Here is a 7,515-nt window from a genome sequence, read left to right as displayed (position 1 = left end):
CAATTAATTTAATTTATTCAGTAATTTAATATAACGATGGAAGAATTATGAGAAACAAGTTTAAATATTATACATGATAATAATTCATTAAAAATAACAACTGTTATTGAAAGTGAAAATAAGAAAACACAAAACTTTAATAATTATCGGCGATCGATAAAAGTAGAAATCTAGTTTTTTATTTCGATTGATTTTATTCGTTGAAGAAAGATGTCGCCATAGAATAAACCACGTCATTAACTTTACCATGTAAGATTCCGCCCCCATGCGCTACTAATGGAGGTTATCATATTTATCTTCAATAAAAGTGATATATTTTTATTAATTCTTCTGATCATGTATATTTTTCAAATATTATTGTCATTGAGCTCTTAAAAATTATTAACTTTTCCATTAGTTTCATTAATAATTTTGTTTAACTTTGACAAATAATCATATTAATAATATCAGCAAAATAAATCATAGATATATCAAGTTCGAGGCGCCATCTTTCGGATTAGTTTAACCTAAAATTTCCCTCCGGATCGTAAGAAAACAGAAAATTGGGGGCGATGCATAGGGCTGATTCAAACCCTCTTTTGTTGGCCAGCTGTAAGTACTGAACGAAAAAAAAGAAATTTCTTTCTGAAATTAAAAGGACTGACTTTAAAAAAAAACGAGTTTTTACGTTGACAAATGCCCGAATAATGCATTTTTTAATTAAATTTTTTAAACAAAAACATCAAATTAATTCAACTTATTATGAATGTTACTCAAATTATCTTAAAGTTCCAAATTAAAAGGACTGACATTGGAAAAAATGAGTTTTTCCGTAGGAAAATATCCAAATAATGAATTTGTTTATTAAATTTGTTTTAAAAAAATCATAAAATTTACCAACAATTTATGAATTTTTCTGCAATTCTCATAAAGCTCCTAATTTCAAAAGATTGACATAAAGAAACGAATATTTCTGAAGAAAAATATTGTTTCCATTCAAATTACTTGCAATGTAAGTTAAAAAAAGTGAAATTATTGGAAATTGTAAATAACACATTTCCAACAAATAATTTGTGTATACAAAGTTTTTTTGCTTATTTTATCATGGTGGAATATCTTCATATAATTTAAATCTATGAAACGTTGGCAATTACAATAATTTTCCTGTTATTGACGAGCACCGCGAACGTTCAATAGAAAAAATTGCTATTTTTTTGTCCTATTTATTTATTTCTAAGAAAATTAAAAAGCGAAATTAAAAATCAGGATCGACAACTTTGTTTGAAATTTTATTAGCTTAAAAAGACATCCAAATCAGTCTACAGTGTCAGCCTGAATTGTGTTTCGAACCAAAAAAATGTACTTTTTCGACACTATTTGTACGTGTAACTCAAGGGTGTAACGCCAGGGTTCATTTATACAAAATCAGGGTTTATTCAAGTCCAAAAGTTGACAGTACAAAGTCATGTTATATGGACAAAAGAAATTGAATGAAAATCGAATTGGATCAGGCACTAAATTTGAAATCAGACAAAATCACACGCGTCAGTGGTTGTGCTTTGACTGCTCGTCGTATCGTTGGCTCAGGCGCGAAGCGCTCCTCGTGGTGGTCGAGAAGACTCAGGATTGTATAGGAGCCTCTCTTGGCAAGGGCGGCCGTATGGTTTCCGCGTTTCAAGGGTAGTTTTTTGAAACACGTATAATATGCTATTGAAAAAAAAAGAAAAAAATCTCCCCTAATCGCTTATCTTATTATAATAATTTTCAGTGATTTTGCATTGGTGGCGACGCTGAGTGGACGTCGCGTCGTGCTAGCGCCGCCATCCTTTTTTTGGAAGTTTAAAGAGTAAGCAAAATTGTTTAGTGTTTGAAATTAACTCAATAGGTGTAAAAATCATATTGTGCTGTACTATTTTAGGTAACAAGTAAGAATATAGAATTGAAAATTATGAAATAAATTCCTGCTGAATAAAGGAATTAGTTTTTAATAAAGGAAAAATTAATTTTTTGCATTCGGCTGGATTAAAATTTGTATTAAAGTTAAAAAATCGGTTGCCTGAAACTTATTTAGTATTGACAATGATGTTCCCATACGAAAGGACCCCCAAATGCCCTACGCCCTTACTAGGTAAAATTGACGTTTTACTTAATAAAATTATTAAAATTAATTTTTGCAGTCAAATAATTTAATAGTCATAGAAAAAATACTTATATAATACTTTTTTATGTGAATAATAAGAAACAAATATATGGCAGCGCGAATTGAGAATTCAAGGTTTCGAAAATGTATAAAAATACAATTATTACTTTTTCTGATAATAAAAAAAGTGTATCTTTCTAAAGCAAAATATTTAAGGAAAAGGAATTCAATAACAGTTTTCAGAAGTATATTAAGAATGCATTTCATGTTATAAAAGAAAAATTAAAAATTGACTATTAAACATTTAAAAAATATTACAATTGTGAATACAAGGAGGAAGCAAATAAATAATTTTTATCCGACCACCGTGAAAATAATACAGTCTAGAAACCAGATTTACCTGTTTTTAACTTCGAAATTAAATCTTTAACTCAGTGAACCACAAAACCTCGAATAATATGGGTTTGGGGCGGGTGGGAGGGGACGATTAGTTTTAACCAAGAGTCATCGCTGGTTAGTGTTTTATGCTGAGAAGTTCAACCAACCTTCAGTAGCATTGTGTTAGACGGGATTTCATATGATATCATTTTCACATTCCCGGCCCACAGGGGGGAAAAATGACATTTTTGTTTCAAAATAACGTACAGCCCACAAATATTGAGCGATTTAAACAAAAAAATTGAAAAAAGCTGCTAAGGTTTCTAAGAGAGATGTCGAGTTTGGTTTTTTAATTGGGTTTTCAATTTTTTATAAACAAACAAATATGACGAAAAAATGAGCATTTTATCTGTTTGACGTTCCCGGTGCTCGTCAATAACAGTAAAAATGTTGAATTTGCCTAAGCTTCATAAAGTAACATTAGCTAAAAATGTTCCAATATTAATTATTTAACAACTACATTTTTTAGAAACAAATTTTTTTTCTACGATTTTTCATTATTATACGTTTTGAAAGTTATATTGCAAGAAATTTTAATGAGACCAGGATTATAATAATAAAATTTTGTCTTAAGATTATAATTCTTTATATTATAAAAAAAATTTAATGAACAAATGCAGTAAACAGGAATTTTTCGAAAGAAAAATTCGTTTTTTTTCGATGTACATTATTATAAATTAAGAACTTTATGATAATTTTAGCAAAATTCATTATTTATTGATTAGTCATTTAATATATTTATCTCGCGCTACGCGCTCGATCTTTGTGCATAGATTTTTTAAAACTAAAGGTGAAAGCATCGACAACAGTAATTTGGTGATTGTGAATTCTCTTTTGTTAAAGCTCCTTCGGCTTTAACGACCACATTCTCATCGCGTATCTCGTGCTTCACACTTAAGTTTACCCCTGGAATTTTATATCGTTCGCCTAAATGTATATTATTATAATTGATAATTTAAATTGGTATTAAAACAGACGTAGTTTCATTGTCCCATTTGAAAAATGCGAATTCTTTTTTAAAAATTGTGTTGTTATACATATCATTTCAACTTTTGTCGTTTTTCTATAAGCTGAATTTGCTAATTTCCAATGTGTTTTTGTTATTTAAACTTCATACATAGGGTCTACTGAGCAGCCTTACCATTTTTTAACTTCTAAATAATACAGGGCGGACACGCTGGGGTTTGCCAAAAAGTATACAGCCCGTCTTACACGCTAATGCTATTCTTATAGAAATGTGTGCGAGGCTGCATACATTTTGGTAATACCAAATACTAATACTGTGAAATTGTTGCATGAAAAAATGTAATTTCGGGATTTTCCATTATTTTGTATCCTGTCAAAAATAGAATTTTTGATTTTTCAAGAAAATTCAAAAAGTTGTAAAAATAATCTTGTAGGGCATTTAGAAATTAAACTTTTTGGCTGGCTACCAAACTTGACCCTTAGTTGAGGGCACTAAAAAAGTGTACCAGAGGCCAATCTAAAGGAATGATTTTTTCAAAAGTCATCGTGCTGACAGAGACAGGCTAAAATGCATACAGACCGACCCACAGATACATTCGTAAAAATCTGTTTTTTCGGATTCAGGGGGTCTCAAAACGTGGACGTTTGACAAAGACTGGGGGGGGGGGTTAAATCGTACCCAAATTTAATACCTTCTCTTACGAGAATGTAAAAATGATTGATTAATTTGTTATGAATAATTTTTTGATAGTTCTGTTTTGGGTTTTAATCGTAAAAAATAGGATTGAAAACATAAAAAATCTAATTTTTTTAAACGCCAAACACGAGAAGAAAAAGAAATTAAAAGAAAAAAGTTGTGATAAGAATGTGCCAAAGTATCGGGCAAATTTTTTTACTGTTAATGAGGTTTTTTATGATCAAAGCCAAAACTCCGCATCCTATCAAAAAGTGGTTGATAACAAATTGGTAAATCTTATCAAATGCACATTTTCTGTTCTGTCACACTTTATCGAATTTTCCACAGTTTGGCCGAAAAATGTAATTTTTGGATTTTTCATTATTTTGTATGCTGGCAGAATGCGATTTTTTTTTATTTTTGAAGAAAATTCAAATAGTTATTATAATAATCTTGTAGGGCATTCAAAAAGTAACATTTTTCTTTTCTTGACTTTTTTCATATCGTGCAGACAGACACATTTATAAAAACCTGTGTTTCAGATACAGGGGGTCTCAAAACGTGGACATTTGACAAAAACTGGGGGGGGGGAGAAAATTTTACACAAATCTAATACCTTCTCTGATGAGAATGTAATACATTATTCTGGCATTTGTCGGCAGAAAATTTCCGATTTGTCAATCCCAGTCTTTCCAGTTGGAAACTTTTTTAGGATATCAGCAACATCCATAATAAGTTGATAAATTTGATGATTTTTGTAAACAAATTTAATTAAAAAATTCATTAATCAGGCATTGGTCTACAGAAAAATTTGCTTTTTTCCTGTTTCGACTTTTTAATTAGGACATCGAGAAAGAAATGTCATTGATAGATGCCTAAATAATGCATTTGCTTAGTGAACTTTTTTTTAAAAGAATATAAAATTCATCAGCCAACTATGAATTTTGTTGAAATCATCATGAAGTTCGCCATTAAAAAGACTGTCATCGAAAAAAATGAATTGTTCCGTTCACAGATGCGCGAACAATGCATTTGCTTTTTAAATTTGTTTATAAAAATTATAAAATTTACCAACTCATCATAAATGTTTCCGACTTTATTATAAAGATCTGAATTAAAAGTCCAACATCGTAATAAAACAGAATTTTTCCGTCGACAGATGCCCGAATAATGAATTTTTAAAGTAAATTTGTTTTAAAAAATCACCAAATTGATCAGAAATTATAAGTTTTGCTGAAGTTTTCATGAAGTTTCTAATTTTAAAAGTTGACATAGAAACAATCGAATTTTTCTCTCAAGAAATGCCTGATTAATGCATTTGTTTAAAAAAATCATAAAATTGATAAAAAAATTATGAATTTTGTTGAAGTTATCATGAACTTCCTGATTAAGAAAGTTGACATTGAAAAAAGAAACAAGTTTTTCTGTAGAGAATACTTGATTAATACATTTTCTGATTGAATTTGTTTAAATAAAATAATAAAATTTATCATCTTATTATGAATGTTGCTGAAATTGTCATTAAGTTCCCAACTGAAAAGACTGGCATTGAAAAAACCGAATTTTTATGCCGACGAATGCCTGAATAATGCATTTGTTAATTATATTTGTTTATAAAATCATAATATTAATTAACAAATTATGCATTGGGCTAAAATTATTACAAATTTCCTAATTAAAAAAATGTACATAGAAAACAACGAATATTTCTGTCGAAAAATGCCTAATTACTGCATTTGTATATTAACATTGTTTATAATATAAACAATTTTAATCATAAGAGAAATTTTATTATATGCTATTTTTTTCATTGAAATATCTTGCAATATTACTTGAAAAACGTATATTTATGAAAAATCGTAGACAAAATGTGTTTATAACTTTTTTTGTAAATTGTCTCTTATTGGAATATCCTTAACTAATTCTGTTCTATGCAACAAAAGCGCTTTGAACCAAAAAACACATTTTTTTCATCCTGTCAAAATTTGGATTTTTTATTTTATAAGACAATTCAAAAAGTTGTGATAATCTTGTAGCGCATTCAAAAAGCAACATTTTCCTTCTTTTGATTTTTTTTCATATCGTGCTTTACGTGACTTAAAATGTAATGATAAAATTTGTTGCAGGAAATTTGTGAGAGGGATACAGTTTAATTCAAATAATTTCGCGTTTTCAAAACACATGTTTTGTCATGGAATACCAGAAGAAAGTTTAACCGGTATTTGGTTGAAGTTTATTCTGTAAAGTTAATTTTTTTGCAGCGAATCTTTCATTGGAAATTCATGTAAAGCTTATCTTCTGTTTTTTTTCTGTGAAAACGGGGGGGGATCAAATGTTACATAAATCTAATGCCTTCTCTTATAAGAATGTAAAAATGTAAAATAAAACTAATACATTTTAAGTATTATGGATGAGATTGTAAAAATATTGGCAGCAGAAATTTTTTGAGCTCGGACTTACTGGTTACCGGTTACAAACACGGAGCGATACTGTCTGATCGCACTGGGAATTGAAAGACTCTCGCATCGTTTCTCTCAAAAATGGCTGAAAAATGCACCTTATTACAGTGCTGTCCTGTTGAATGATATTACAAACAAAAATTGATGTTGGTATTGATTGATATTACAAAGCGATTTTCCGTGCATATATATTAATCAGAACTGTTAATCAGAACTGTTATCCACACTTATTGAAAAGTGATTTCAGACCATAATATTCAAATCGAAAGTCTTTCTTAATTTTGCATTTTACGAAATATAAATTTCTTACTTACATAAGTCGTTAGAGGATGTTAAAACGACCCTTTAAAATAGTAAAACACTTTTCCCGGTAGAAGACGCTTCCTTCACTTGTCTTAAAGTGATTTTTCATTTTAATAATTTAATATAAAAATCTTCCGTCGTTTTGGATTGTTTTGAAATGCTGGTTTTCTTGCTTGAATCTGTGAGGTATTCCGAAACAATCTCAAAACATCCTGTCATAAAATCGTGACTCTGCAAAGTTTATGTTAAAAAAACGTTTGTTTTCGTTGTTCACATACACAATACACGATACATTTAGCCAAGTTGAACAAAAAGTTTTGATAAGTATAACAATTCGGTAATAGACAACTTTTTATATTAAAATACATGTATGTAAAAATGTCAAGTTTAAATAATAAAATCCACAGAATGAAATTAAATAATCGGGCCTGAATTGGTTTTAAAGCATTTATTGTCTAGCCCACTATGTAGCGTGTTAAGTAGTAGATTCCAGTTTATGATAGGCATGCATAGTATAAATGAACCTAACTCAGAACTGCGTAGTATCAGTCAAT

The sequence above is a fragment of the Belonocnema kinseyi genome, chromosome 7 (assembly GCF_010883055.1).
Source record: "Belonocnema kinseyi isolate 2016_QV_RU_SX_M_011 chromosome 7, B_treatae_v1, whole genome shotgun sequence".
NCBI lineage: Eukaryota > Metazoa > Arthropoda > Insecta > Hymenoptera > Cynipidae > Belonocnema > Belonocnema kinseyi.
This window is presented reverse-complemented; position numbering follows the sequence as displayed.